The following is a 15219-nucleotide window of genomic DNA, read 5'->3' on the forward strand; positions in this document are numbered from 1 at the left end:
AAGAAGATTAGACATCAAAGTATACCACTGCAGAAAATCATCATTCACAAAGACAGTAAAAGAGAAAGAAAGGAACATGGGGACTACAAAACAGTAAAATGTTAGTAGGTTTTTACCTACCAATAATTATTTAAATGTAAATGAATTAAGAATTCCAATAAAAAGTAATAGAGCAGCTGAAATGACTAAAAATAAAAAGACCCAACTATACGGAGACCACAAGACTCACTTCACTTTTAGGACACATGTAGTCTGAAAGTGAAGGGATGGGAAAAGATATTCTACACAAATGCAAACCAGAGAGATCGGGTAGCTATTAAATAGACGCTAAGTAAAAAACTATAACAACAAATAAAGATCATCTATAATAATAAAAGGGTAATATGCTAATTAGACCAGATGTCTTCCGGATGTCATTCCGGATGTCTTTCCTGACAAAGCTGGGGCCGGAGGGAAGCCGGCCAGGGTCCCGGGTGCCTGCAGGTGGCCGGAAGAGGGAAGCAGCCCGGGTCCCAGGTGCCTGTGGGCAGCCAGAGGAGGGAAGCAGCCCAGGTTCTGGGTGCCTGCCGGCAGCTGGAGGAGGGAAACCCGGGTCTCAGGTGCCAGAGGGAAGCCGGTGCCCGCAGGCCTACTCTTTCATGAATTTTCGTGCATCGGGCCTCTAGTTATATAACAAAAAGGGGTCAATTCATCAAGAGGATATACAATTGTAAATACATATGCACCTAACTTTGGAGCATCTAAATATATTAAGCAAAAAGTAATAGAACAAATATAGAATAGTTGGGAACTAAAATACCCCCACTTTTCAGCAATGGATAGATCATCTAGATCAGTGGTTCCCACTTTGGGGCACATGCCCCACACGCGGGGCAATTTGACTTTTAAGGGGGGCAATTCGAGAATGAGTTATTAACAATGAATTTTTTGCATTTCTTATGGTTCTAGGGGCCTCATATACAGTATATAAATATATATTGTGACATATTTGTGCATTTCAGTTCTCTATTACATGTTTTAAAATTTATTTGCTATTTTTTCATATCACTTCATATTTTTAACAATTTCTTAGTGATTTCTTCCTTTCGTTCTTTTATTTTTCTCTTTCATGGATATGTTTTTTGGAAGCTTGTTTAGACTAAGTTAATGGCCTTTTAGGCTTCCTCCATGTGAATAGGAGTTCACTTTTTGAATAATAATTATATGTCACGGGGGGCATCAGGATTTTAGAGATGCTTAGGTGGGGCCGAAAAAAGGTTGGGAACCACTGATCTAGACAGAAACTCAGGAAATACTGGACATGAAATATACTTTGGATGAAATTGACCTAGCAGATAAATACAAAACATTCCACCCAACATCAGCAGAGTGTACACATTCTTCTCAAGCGTACCCACAACTCTCTCCAGGATAGGTTATGTGTTAGGTCATAAAACAAGCCTTAGCAAATTTAAGAATGATAGCATACCAAATATCTTTTTGAGCTACAATATGATACGACCAATCAATAACAGGAGGAAAACTGGAAAATTCACAAATATGTGGAAGTTAAATTATGCACTCCTCAACTAAACTATCATTTGGTTAAAGAAATCAAAAGAGAAAAAAATACCTTGAAACAAAAATGGAAACAGCAGAAATATCAATGTATCGATTGGTTGCCTCCTGTGCCCTTGACCAAGAATCGAACCTGCAACCCTTCCGTGCTCAGGCTGGTGCTCTAACCATTGAGCACCGGCCAGGGTGCAAAAGCAGTTTTAAGAAGGAAGTTTAAAGCAGTAAATGCCTAGAATAAAAAAAGAAAGATGACAAATAACCTACGTAACTGCACTTCAAGGAACTAGAAAAAACATCCTAAGCCCAAAGTTAGCAGAAGGAAGGAAATAAAGATCAGAGCAGAAATAAATGAAATAGCAGGAAAACAATGTAAAATATCAGTGGAACTACCAGCTGGTTTTTTGAAAAGATAAAATTGACTGACCATTAAAAGCTAGACTAAGAAAAAAAAGTCTCATAAATAAATCAGAAATGAAAGAAGAGACATTACCATGGACACAACAGAAATACAAGGCATCGTAAGAGACTACCGTGAACAATTTATATGCCAAGAAATTGCTTAAACTAGAACTATAAATTTCTAGAAATGTACAATCTACTAAGACAATTCTGAAGAAATAGAAAATTTAAATAGACCAATAATCAGGAGATGGGAACTAATCAAAAGCCTCTCAAAAAAAGAAAAGCCCAGGACCAGATAGATGGTTTCACTGATGAAGTCTACCAAATGTTTTTGTTTTTTTAAATATTTTATTGATTTTTTACAGAGAGGAGGGGAGAGGGATAGAGTGTTAGAAACATCGATGAGAGAGAAACATAGATCAGCTGCCTCCCGCTCACTCCCTACTGGGTATGTGCCTGCAACCAAGGTACATGCCCTTGACAGGCCGATGCTCTATCCACTGAGCCAAACCGGTTAGGGCTTTACCAAACATTTAGAGTAGTTAACACCAGTCCTCCTCAAACCCATCCAGAAAATTGAAGGAGCACTTGGAAACATATGAGACCAGCATTACCCTGCTACCAAAGCCAGATTAATATAAGAAAACTATAGGCTAATTGATGTATATAGGTGCAAGAATTAACAACAAAAATTACTAGCAAACTGAATTCAACAGCTCACTAAAAGGATCATACAGTGCGTGTGATCAAGTAGGATTTATCCCTGAGATGCATGAGTCAAATTAATACACTACATTAATAGAATGAAAGATAAAAATTACATGGTCAATTATTGAATAAATGCAAACAAAGCATTTGACAGTTAAACATCCTTTCATGATAACAGCTCTCTATAAATTGGTTATAGCAGCTCATACCTCAACTGTGGGAAAGTATTTGTGTTTTAAGCCACGCAGTTTGTGTTTCTTTGTTTTGACAGCACTAGGAAACTAATATAAGTTTCCACTTAAAAAATGATGTACAATTGACATAATTAAAAACCAAAACTTTGCACAGCCCTAAGTAACTTCTGCCAAAGGAAATGGACAGAAATGTAACATGCAAAAGACAAATGTTTCAGAATAAAGCATATTTTAGGAAATGAAAGGAAACCAGAAAAAATATACTTTGCATTTAATAAACACAAACGGTGTATTAGCAAAGAAATACCAAGTGGAATGAAAAATAGAAAACAGAAGTAGAGAACAAACACAATAATTTACAAGGTAGGCAAGCTTTTTGTTTTCCTCTTTTTGTAATTTTCCTAGTTCTGTTGCACTAGGATTTCTCTATACCATTATTGTCTAATAGAACTTACTGTGATGATGGAAGTGCTCCATAACTATCTGAGCAATAGTAGTCATTAGCAGGAAGCAAACTTATAATCATTTTGCATTTTTTATATTGAACCACTTAATTATAAATATATTTCTGCTTTTATTTTTAAAAATTGTTAGAAAAACAACATTAAATACCATCTCAATCATTTTTAAGTATACTGTTCAGTAGTGTTTAAGTAGTGTTAAGTGTATTCACATCGTTATACAACAGATCTTTAGAACTTTTTCCATCTTGCAAAAGTAGAACTTTATACTCATTAAACACAAATTCTCTCTCCCTCCTGTCCCTAGCCTTTTGCATTTACCTTTCTGCTTTCTATGATTTTGTTTTAATGATAATGACCACTTTAGATACCTTATGTAAATAGAATCATGTATCATTTTTCCTTAAGCTTATTTTGCTTAGCATAATGTTCTTGAGGTTCATCCATTTTATAGTATGTGACAGGATTTCCTTTTTTTAAGGTGGTATAATATTCGATTATTTATGTAGCCTATATTTTCTTTATCCATTCATCTGTCAGTGGACATTTTGGTAGTTTTCATCTTGGCTCTTCTGAATAATGCTGCAACACACATGAGTGTGCAAATATCTCTTCGAGATTTTGCTTTAAATTAATTTGAATACACTTGACTGGCCAGATTATTATGATCTCTGAATGCATAATAATCTGGCCACTCAGTGTATAAACATTATATAGTCTGACTTTACATTTGTAAAACATTTGCAACAGTTCTTAGTGCTGTGAAGTCTATATTATTGTTCGTTAAATAAATATACATCCCCTTTTTTTCTTTTTTTTAATCGAATGCAGTTTCGTCAGGAGTTCCTAAGGATATTTTGTTTTGGTTTTGTCTTTTTTCTGTACCCTGAATAACATATATGATTCTTCTAGGGTTAGTTGATCTCCTTAATGCTCTTTTTCTGGCTACTTTTTTTTCCTTAAATATTTGAGGATCATTATTTTCGGTTCATATTTATTTTATTACTATTCTTTTGTTAATCCTCACCTAAGATATTTTTTTCCATTGATTTTTAAAGAGAGTGGAAGGGACGGGGAGAGACAGAGAGAGAAAAACATCGATGTGAGAGAGAATCAAGCCCACAACTGAGGCATGTGCCCCTAAAGGGAATTGAACCCTCAACCCTTGAGATCATGGGCTGATGCCCCAACCACTAGGCCAAATGGGCTAGGGCTGATTCATGTTTATTGCTAAAGGATTATCTTGATTATTTTAGATAGCTGCTTTGTGTTCCCTTTCTTGTTGTATAGATGGATTTGTTTTCTAATTGCCATCTCTTATTGGGAAGACTGGTAATTCTTTGGGCATAGATGAAGCATCTTGTCTGCTGGCAAGTTTAGGTTTAGAGCATAAGAGCACAGAACCTGTTGTTAATCTCAGGAGCTTTCTGATTGTCGTGCTATATGGATACTAACAGCCATGCCAGAAGACCCAGTTTCTTTTTTAGCAGTGTGTTAGATTTCTATAGAAAAGTGTTGCAGTTTGGGGCCTACGGATAAAGGTGGGCCCTTAGCTAGGGAAGGGGTGCAGAGAAGGGAAGGGTGAAGCTTTTTTCTAGATCACCTGTTTTCAGCCTCTTTATCTCCTAACTCTGAGGCGAGAGTCTCAGGACCATTGAGTCAGATCTTCACTGTATCCTTTTATGTGTGAATTTTGGGTTGTGCTTTCCTTAGTTCTTTTGAGCCTGTTAATACACTTGGATCTGTTTTCTGTTCTTCATAATGTACTGACATTTCACCTCTTCATAATCATTTTTTTTAGTAGATTTATTCCTTTTATGTACTTCTATTCTTCTCTCAGATAAATTCTCTCCCGTCCTCTTCTCCCTTGCAATCATCCCCCAGATAGGCCATGTTTTTTCATGGCTTTGTGGACATTGATAGCATACTACCTTGTGTTTGCTTTATCACTTTTTATGCCTACTTCGCTTTCACTTCTTCACGTCTTGGAATTGAACCCTCCCTTCCCAAAGTGTTAGCTGTCCCTTTGTCCCAGGCTTGCTTTATGAGCTGAAACAATGGCTTCCAAACTTCACTGACCACAACCTCTAGTCAAAAATATATTTTATGGGGAGAAACCAAGATGGTGGCATAGGTGAACACCTAAACTGTTGCCTCGCACAACAATTTCAAAACTACAGCTAAAAGAACGGACATCATTCAGAACCACAGGAAAGCTGGCTGAGTGGAAATTCTACAACCAGAAGGAAAGAGAGGGGCACATGGAGACTCAGAGGAGCTGCAAAAGGCTGAGGTACGGAGACACGCGCATGTGGAGAGAACGGGAGGCTGAGTACCTGGCTGGCTTTCTCTAGCGGGAGGGAGACAGAAGCTCCCGACTGCACTGAACCCCAGTTCTGACTGCACTGAACCCCAGTTCGGGCGAGACCCTGGGGACCCAGACTCATACGGGGGGAGTCTGGACTGTCGGGAAAAGAGAGGAGTGCACGGAAACTCGGGAGCCACGAAAGGCAGAGGTCTGGAGGCATGTGCGTGAGTGCGTGCAGAGAGGACTGACTGCTGAGTGTGCCGCTGGCTTTCTCTAGCGGGAGGGAGAAGGAAGCTCCTGACTGCGCTGAACTCCAGTCCCGTGCGAGAATCTGGGAATCCAGATTCATTGGGGGAGAAACTGGACTGTCTGGCAGCGGGCGAAACTTGAGGGCGGCTTTCTCTCAGAGGTGCTTGCAGCGATTACTGAGGGACACTGAGACCCAGGGGCCTCATAGGGCAGGGCTGACGGGAAGCCACGACTGTCTGTTCAGCCCTGAGACTCCGCCCCACCCAGGCTGAGCACAGAGGCTTTTGCAATTTTGCAAGTCTTGTCTCATAAGGCTGTCTCCAGCACAGAAGTTCTCCCGGCATAGACACAGCTGATCCTCACAGCCAATTGGCCTGGAGGTCAATTCCTCCCAGTGATACCAACAACAATCAAGACTTAACTACAACAAGGCTGTACACACAGTCCACAAAGGGGTGCACCAAGAGTGTCCACCTCAGGTAACTGGGGAGGCTGAGCCACTGGGCCATATAGGACACCTAGCACACAAAGCTACTCTACCAACTTAGGGAAGCAGTGAAAATTCGGAGACAAAGAAACAGATCACAAACGAAAGAAATGGAGGAAAGCAAACGACTGGATATAGAGTTCAAAACCATGGTTATAAGATTTTTCAAGAATTTCTTAGAAAAGGCCGATAAATTTAGCGAGACCCTCGAGGATATGAAAAAGGACCAACTAGAAATTAAACATACACTGACTGAAATAAAATATATTATACAGAGACCTAACAGCAGACTAGAGGAACGCAAGAATCAAGTCAACCAGAAACAAGGAGGCATGGATCAGACTGTCGGGCCTCAGAGGGAGGGTAGGGAAGTGTGGGGATAAAGGGGAGAGATCAATCAAAGGACTTGTATGCATGCATATGAGCCTAACCAGTGGTTAAGGACAACAGGGGGGTGGGGGCATGCGTGGGGTGGGGTGTGGGATGGGAATGGGGGGGGGTGAGGACAAATATGTGATAGCTTAATCAATAAAGAAATTTAAACAAACAAAAAAAGAATCAAGTCAAAGATTTGAAATACAAAGAAGCAAAAAACACTCAACCAGAAAAGCAAAAAGAAAAATAATCCAAAAATTTGAAGATAGTGTAAGAAGTCTCTGGGACAACCTCAAGCATACCAACGTCCGAATTATGGGGGTGCCAGAAGAAGAGGAGAGCAAGATACTGAAAAGCTATTTGAAGAAATAATGACCGAAAACTTCCCCCACATGGTGAAAGAAATAGACCTACAAGTACAGGAAGCACACAATTCCAAACAAAAGGAATCCAAAGAGGACCATACCAAGATACATCATAATTAAAATGCCAAGAGCAAAAGACAAAGAGAGAATCTTAAAAGCAGCAAGAGAAAAACAGCTAATTATCTACAAGGGAGCACCCATATGATTGTCAGCTGATTTCTCAACAGAAACTATGCAGGCCAGGTGGGAGTGGCAAGAAATATTCAAAGTGATGAATAGCAAGACCCTACAACCAAGATTACTCTACCCAGCAAAGCTATCATTCAGAATTGAAGGTCAGATAAAGAGCTTCACAGATAAGAAAAAGCTAAAGGAGTTCATCACTGCCAAACCAGTATTATATGAAATGCTGAAAGGTACTCTTTAAGAAGAGGAAGAAGAAGAAAAAGGTAAAGATAAAAATTATGAACAACAAATACATATCTGTCAACAAGTGAATCTAAAAATCAAGTGAATTAAAATCTGATCAACAGAATAAACTGGTGAATATAATAGAATCAGGGGCATAGAAAGGGAGTGGACTGACAATTCTCAGGGGGAAAGGGGTGTGGGGGGTGCGGGAAGAGACTGGACAAAAATCATACACCTATGGATGAGGACAGTGCGGGGGAGGTAAGGGCAGAGGGTGGGGTAGGAACCAGGTGAAGGGGAGCTATGGGGGGAAAAAAGAGCAATTGTAATAATCTGAACAATAAAGATTTATTAAATTTAAAAAATATATATATATATGTATATATATTTTATGTTGTGACCCAGTACATATATATACACATTCATCAACACAAACCTGAAACAGTAGTTTTAGGAAATACCCTTACCATTACTAGGTGCCCTGTACTCTGAGATTTTTTTCTATCCTGTTCATTTTTAGAATGTTGATTATAACTCATATTGCTGGACCAAAGGGTAAGAACATTTATAATTTTGTTGGGATGTTGATGTATTGCTCTTCATAAAATTATACCAATTTCTACTCCCACCAGCAATGTATGAGAGTAATGTCAAAGCTAATAGTGTAAGTACTTTGAAAATTCTACCCCTAGAGTATGTGACTCATCAGTGTGTTCAAACTTGAGCAACACCTGTCCTTCCTGGGAGTATAGTGGCTTGTACTTTAAATCCTTTTTCAGTAGTAGTAGGAGAGGTAAAGAGAAGCCTGTGGGTTAGTTGACCATTTTTTAGAAATCTCTCTCAATTTATTTACAACTAGAGGCCCGGTGCATGAAATTTGTGCACTGGAGGGGGTTGTGTCCTTCAGCCCAGCCTGTGCCCTCTCGCAGTCTGGGATCCCTCTCGCAGTCTGGGACCCCTCACTCATTACTGCCCACTTGCTTTGCTGCTCCTTAGCATTGCCATGGAAGCGGGAGAGGATCCCACCACCGCTGCTGTGCTCGCCAGCCATGAGCCCAGCTTCTGGATGAGCAGTGCTCCCTCTGTTGGAGCGCACTGACCACCAGGGGGCAGCTCCTGCGTTGAGTGTCTGCCTCCTGGTGGTCAGTGCGCATCATAGTGACTGGTCGTTCTGCTGTTTGGTTGATTTGCATATTAGGGTTTTATTATATAGGATGTTTTGACTCCTCTATTTCTTTGAATAGCTGTTTTATGTTTACTCTAGGGATTATGTATATACTAGAAGCCTGGCGCAGGAAAATCATGTGCGGGTATGGTCCCTAGGCCTGGCCTGTCATCAGTGCCATCTTCCCTGGCTGCCCACAGCCGGCCCCACCCCCCACCGCCACCCATCTCTGGTTCCCCGTTCGCCATTAGGCAATTGGAGCCTGCCTGCTGGGGGGAAGGACCAAGTAGTTGGCCGTTACCGCCCACTCGCAGGCCCTGCCCCCGCTGCGGTCACCCTCTGTGTGTGGGACGACTGGTGGGGTGGGGGCCTTGGCCTGGCATTGCCTGCATTCCCTACCACCCACTCCCAGTTCCCTGTTTGCCATTGGGCAATGGGAGCCTGCTGGCCAGGGAAAGGGATGGAGAGATGGCCAATGTGCCTCATAGTGACTGGTCAAGTGGTCATTCTGGTTGTTCCTCTGTTAGGGTCAATTTGCATATTACCCTTTTATTATATAGGATAGCTTATCACAGTCTACTGGTCAAGTCCACTTTGCCCCTCCTCCCATTTCTAGTATGATTGCTTTTTATATTTTCTTTTCATACAATGAGAACCATATTACAGTGTTATATTTTTTTGCTTTAACCATCAAAGATAACATAGAAGACTTAAGAAGAGAAGGAAGGCCTATTGTATTTATCCATGTTCTTATTCTTCCCATTCTTCCTTTCTGATTTTCCAATATTCCTTCTTTTATCATTTCCTTTATGTTTGAAGAACTTTTATTAGTCATTCTTTGAGGGTAGGTCTACTGGTGGCATGTTCTTAGTTTTCCTTCATCTGTGAATGTTTTCATTTCCCTCTGTCCTGAAGGATATTTTATCTGGATATAGGATTCTGGGTTGGTACTTCTTTTCTTTCAGCACTTGAAAAAATGCTTCTGGATATAAAAAATATGAATATAAATAGAAATTTAAAGTGTTTATTAACTGTGAACATAATGGTCTAAATGTTAAAACATTTTCTTCTAAATTATAATTACTATGAGTACATCACAAATATGTTATTGATTTGTTTTATTATAAACAGTTACTAAACATATGGTAAATATATCTCTTCAGAGGAGACCGCTTTTTCATAGAATTTATGTGTTCATGGATGAGTATTACACATATTAGAATGAGACTGGTTCCAATGGAAATTAAAAATAAAAAGAGATGTTTGGCCATTAGTAAGTGTGAGGTTTATAAAAGATTTATTGATAATTTTGTTAAGTATATCATTTACAGTAGAAGTTACAGTATATTCCTTCCAAATTATATCTAACTAGAGGCCCGGTGCACAAAATTTGTGCATGGGTAGGGTCCCTAGGCTTGGCCGGCAATCAGGGCTGATTGGGACCTTCCGGCTGCCGGCCGGGGCCTTCCTTCTGGCTTCCTGCTGGGGCCTCCCTTCCCCAGCTGCCGGCTGCCAGCTGGGGCCTTCCTTCATGCCACGCTGCCACCTGGTGGTCAGTGCACATCATAGCGAGCGATCGGTCTCTCGGTCGAACTCCTACAGGGACAATTTGCATATTAGGCTTTTAGATAGATAGATAGGTAGGTAGGTAGATAGATAGATAGATAGATAGATAGATAGATAAAGTCCATGTAGGAATGAAAAGCTGAGCAGAGTAATAATTGTCCAGGCAAAAAAAAAACAACCATGGATTTACTGTGTCCAGTATTCTTTTGGCGAAAGTTAATAAAAATGTTTCTCAATAAATGTTTAAGAAAATGTAAAATAATTAACTTTGGTGTATATTACTTTTGCTTGAAGATAGGCCTCTTTTCAACTCCTTGAAATCATGCAAAGGTGATTGGTATAATATACTAACTTCTTTCTCATTTCTCTGATAATGGGTAAAGTGCAGATCTTGAGTTCTAATTCAGTATGCTTCCCAGATCTTGAATTCTAAATAACTCTAGATAACTTATGTAAGGTGTCTGGCCAGAAACTTTTTAATTGGGTGAACTAAGTTGTAGCTGTCTTCAATATTTATCATCACTGTTTTTATTGGTATTCTCTCAGGTCAGTTTCTTAATGAAAAACTTATATTGGGGCCAAAATATCTCATTTTTAATATCAGGGATTGCCCTTAACAAAAATGTATGGGACAAGGAAAGACAGGACCACCTTGGCGATTCCATTAAAGGTTATCCTTCTTCCACAAATCAATATTTCAAATTATTTCTTTGGTGTTCTGGATGTTTCTGCATCTCAGGGAAGTGCATTATAGTGAGATTTTTAGATGTGTGAGCATTATATATCTTGTGAAAGGGAAGAAAGATGATTATAAAATGAAGTGTAGGAAAGGAGAGACCAGCGTGATGCTCTGACCTTGATATTAATTATAGTAACTGGTTGGTAACTATGGAAATTAAAGATCTGAAAATTGATCCCCTTAAAATCATCTGGTCCCATGTGAAGACTGCTGGATTAAGGTTTAATCATTCATCATTACATTATAGTCTTGAATCTTCTGTGTAAAATTCATCTGCTTTTTATTTTCATAACTGTTTTAATTACTTTAAGGACCTTCATTATAGTGCATTGATTACTACAATTTCTCTGTGTTTTTTGAGCAAAGATTCTTTTCCATTCTTCCTTAGTATGTTCCTCACTGGAGCAGTTTTTTATCCTTCTTCTTTGTCCACCTTTAACAGGTGATTTTTTTTTATTTATTCCCAGTCCACTCCCTTCAGGTTTGATTTTTTTTGTTTTGTTGCATCACATTTTATCTGCTTTTTTGGTTCTTCATTAAAAAAACAGGATATGTTGCAAATATATAATTGCCACACGGTATCTATCTTCATTATATTTCAGTGACTAAAACTCCACTAGGGCAGGAATTTGGTGTTTCCCTCACCATTGGGTGTGTAGAAACTATCATAGTGAGTTATTGAAGGAGCAAGGAACAGACTTTCTCCACCTCTCTTCTTTAATAGAAGCTCTAGTTAAAAAAAAGAAATAACCAAACTAATAAGTTGTAAAGTCTTTTAATTTTTGTTAATTGATAGTTATAATAGTATTTTTCTGATAGAAAGGTAATTAAAATGCTTTTATATTGTGGTAAAATGTGTTAATATTTCTGATAATTTTTATTTTGATTAATAAAAATTAATGGTAATGTTTAGACTATTTCATAAAATCATACTGGAAATACCAGGCAATAGTACTTACCTCATAGGAATGTTATGAAGATTGAATTAGTTAATAAATATAAAGCACGTAGAACAGGGCTTCACACATAGTGAAGTGCTTGGTAACTATTAATTAGTCATTGGAAATGATGCTGAGACTGATTTTTCCCCATCATGCTGCAGGAGGGCCCCTGATGGTCAGTTGATCAATTCATCCATGCATAGGGAGGTTGGCTTTATTGTCTCAGGGCAGTCTTTCCTCAGGCCCTGAAAGGATCCTCCACAAGGTCTTGACCTCAGCTTCCTTCTCAAAGCCTTGAGGCTATGGGGCTGGGATGAGCTTCAGAATGGCAAATATGTTGTCAAGTGTAAGGGTTTAAAATAGGCTCTGCTTTTCAGCCCTGTATGACTGTTTCACCTCTTACTTTCCTCCCTTGCCCATCTCATCTCAGAGATGCCTTCTCTCATCCCTTTTCTTACTCTGAGCAGCCATACTGGACTTCTTTTTCTTCCACACTAACGCCATATTTCTCTGGCCCTTTGAACATGCTGTTCTTTGGCTGAAATATGTTCTTTCTCTCCCCTCCCCCTTACTCTATTTGGTTGGATCCTACTCCTGCTTGTATTAAATGCCCCTCCATAAGGAGGCCTTCTTTAACCAATTTCCACCAGACTGGTTTGCATATCTGCCATGCTTTCTCTTCACACCATCAAGATTCTTAAAGCCTTTTATCCCATTTAGCATTGCCCTACAGACAGCTCCCTGAGTGTGATGGGATCTGACATGTTCATTGCTACACCCCAATTCCTGGCACATATGAGACCCCAATTAATATTGTATACATGGATGGGGAAAAAAATACTGGAGTATACTTAGAATTTGGTTAGCATTATTTCCACAGCTGCCTTTATTTTACACAAGTTTTATTTTTATTTATTTTTTCTTGTAAAGCTGCCGAAACTTAGAAGCTGATTCTGTCACAGTGTAAGATGCCTTTGGAAAATTCTGCATTCCTCTTAGATGACTCTTTAGAACTTGGTGAGTTACACTAGATACCTTCAACCTTCATTTTGAGCTGAGGTATGCCATCTTTTTTTTTTTCTTTTCCATAATTATTGGGTATAGTGAGGTTTGAAATCTCCTGGCAAGGAGCATAGGACAAAGTATTATAAAAATATTTAGGCATGATCTGTTACCTTCTTTGATAGCTTTTAATTACCTTAGAATTTTCATTCTTATGAGGAGTGAAAAGTTATTCATTCTATATGTAAAGTATTTTCAGCATTTCCTGGAATTTTTCAAACTTACTGCTCAAAAGTAAGATTTATAACTTTTTGTCTATTTTTCTGAGATAAAGAAAGGTAATTCACAAATAACTAAAAAGTAGAATAAGAATTATTTTCTGTCAGATTTTAGGTTTAGATATAAAGAATCAGTTGATAAGGTAAAAAGGGACCAGTCACCTACTGCAGCTCCAGCTTACAAGCAAGTCTTTCCATCAGGGGTGTGTACACATGACCAATCCAGCCTGCTGCCTGTTTTTGTGTGGCCCGTGAACTAAGAATAATGTTTCCTTTTTTAAATATTGAGGAAAAAAATCTTAAAAGAAGAATACTACTTTGTGACATGGAAACTATATGAAAGTCAGATGTCAGCATCTGTGAATAAAGCTTTTATTGGAAGACAGCTATTTTTTTTACATATTGTGTATGGCTGTTTCCAAGCTATAGTGGCAGAGTTAAGTAGTTGCATCAGAAACCTTAGGCCCAGGAAGCCAAAAATATTTACTATGTGACCCTTTGCAGAGTAAGTAGCTGACTTCTGCTCTACGTGGTTAGAGAAGTATTTTTTTAGATTGGATGCTAAGTTTTAAGAGATGAGTGGGAGGATATTAGAGGGAGGTGAGAATCAATACCGACTTTCAATGACTTATTTATATTATTTATACCTTTATCCTGGAAAGTGTAATATCTTCTAATTACATTGGCATGTGTTGGTGTCTTAAAATAGAAAATAAAGAGAAATCTATTCTGTTACTTTTCTTCTAAAATGAAGGGAGAGAAAGAGAGAGAGAGAGAGAAAATTAGTATAGTACTCTGTTTTTACCAGGGTTTAATGATACCATAATATCGTAAGTTTTTAAAAGATTATTTATACCTTTTATACAGTTTCTTTTTTCCTAATATATGGAGATTTCCTATTATTTTTAAGTGAAAGTACTAATGTATTTGGAAACTTGGTGACTCACTCAGTGTTGGAGATGGAGGTACATCGTCCCTTTTGGAGTCTATGAATAGCCTTCGAGGATAATCTTAAGGAGCTCTTCTGCAGTGATAGAGACTGGTTAAGTTTTATATTAGGAGACAAAAGACTGTGATTTTAGTATTATCTTTCTTGTCCCTCTAGAGCACTTCATAGTTTTGTGACTTTGGAAATATTTACCGCTCTGAATCCTAGTTGCTTCATTTTCAAAATAGGGGAAAATAATAACTGTTAAGACCTACTAAATTGTAAGTTTCCTAAGGATAGGTATTTTGCCTAATTTTTTAACCACTAGATCCCCCTGTAGCTGTTACAGGCATGGTACATAGTTGGCACACAGTCAATGTTTGTTGAATGAAAGAACAAAATCTGTTGTACTCCAATAACTGTCTATACATGATCACAATGATTCTAGTTTTTTTTTGTTTTTTGTGTGTTTTTTTTTAAGGTTTGCCTATTGGGATTGGGTGATTTTATTAACTATAGGAGAGAATTTTGTCGAAAACAGTGATTTTTCTTTGGATTCATTCTTTACAGATAGTCAACAAATCATTGGCCAGATTTATTTGTCTAAGTTGATTATATGTTGTTATTTTTTTTGAAATCTTGAGAGACCAGGTGAACCACTAATCCAAGAAATACCAATTTCAAAGAAAACTACAAGTCTCCTCATTGTAAAGCTTTAAAATATATACCTACTAAAAGCACTATTGGATAGAAAGACATATACTCTCATCTAAATCTTCTGAACCTTTTTTCCTACTCTTCCACTGAACCTCTTTTTTTTATTAATCCTCACCCGAGGATATGTTTATTGATTTTAGAAAGAGAGGAATGGGGAAAGAGAGAGAGAGAGAGAAACATTGATGCGAGAGAGAAACATTAATTGTTTGCCTCCTATACCTGTCCCAACCAGGGATTGAACCCCTGTGCCCTAACCACAAGCTTTGGTATATGGGGTGATGCTCCAACCAACCGAGCCACCAAGCCAGGGCTGAACCTCTTTTTTTTTTTTTTAATGAAGCTTTCCTATATATTTTGCTCAAGATT

General features: G+C 38.4%; 1 protein-coding gene across 4 annotated transcripts in view; it reads left to right on the forward strand.

Annotated features, from left to right (window-relative positions):
* The window catches only part of CLOCK (clock circadian regulator), a 138276-nt gene that overhangs the window by 19651 nt on the left and 103406 nt on the right, over positions 1-15219 (forward strand). For 3 of the 4 annotated variants that reach the window (XM_079778356.1, XM_079778354.1, XM_079778357.1), the window contains exon 3: positions 12859-12987. The gene's annotated coding sequence lies outside the window, so the exon portion shown is untranslated. The remainder of the gene's footprint in view (positions 1-12858; positions 12988-15219) is intronic. The other variant, XM_079778355.1, reaches the window with a different exon arrangement.

This window comes from Cnephaeus nilssonii, assembly GCF_951640355.1.
Source record: "Cnephaeus nilssonii genome assembly, chromosome: 1".
NCBI classification, from domain to species: domain Eukaryota; kingdom Metazoa; phylum Chordata; class Mammalia; order Chiroptera; family Vespertilionidae; genus Cnephaeus; species Cnephaeus nilssonii.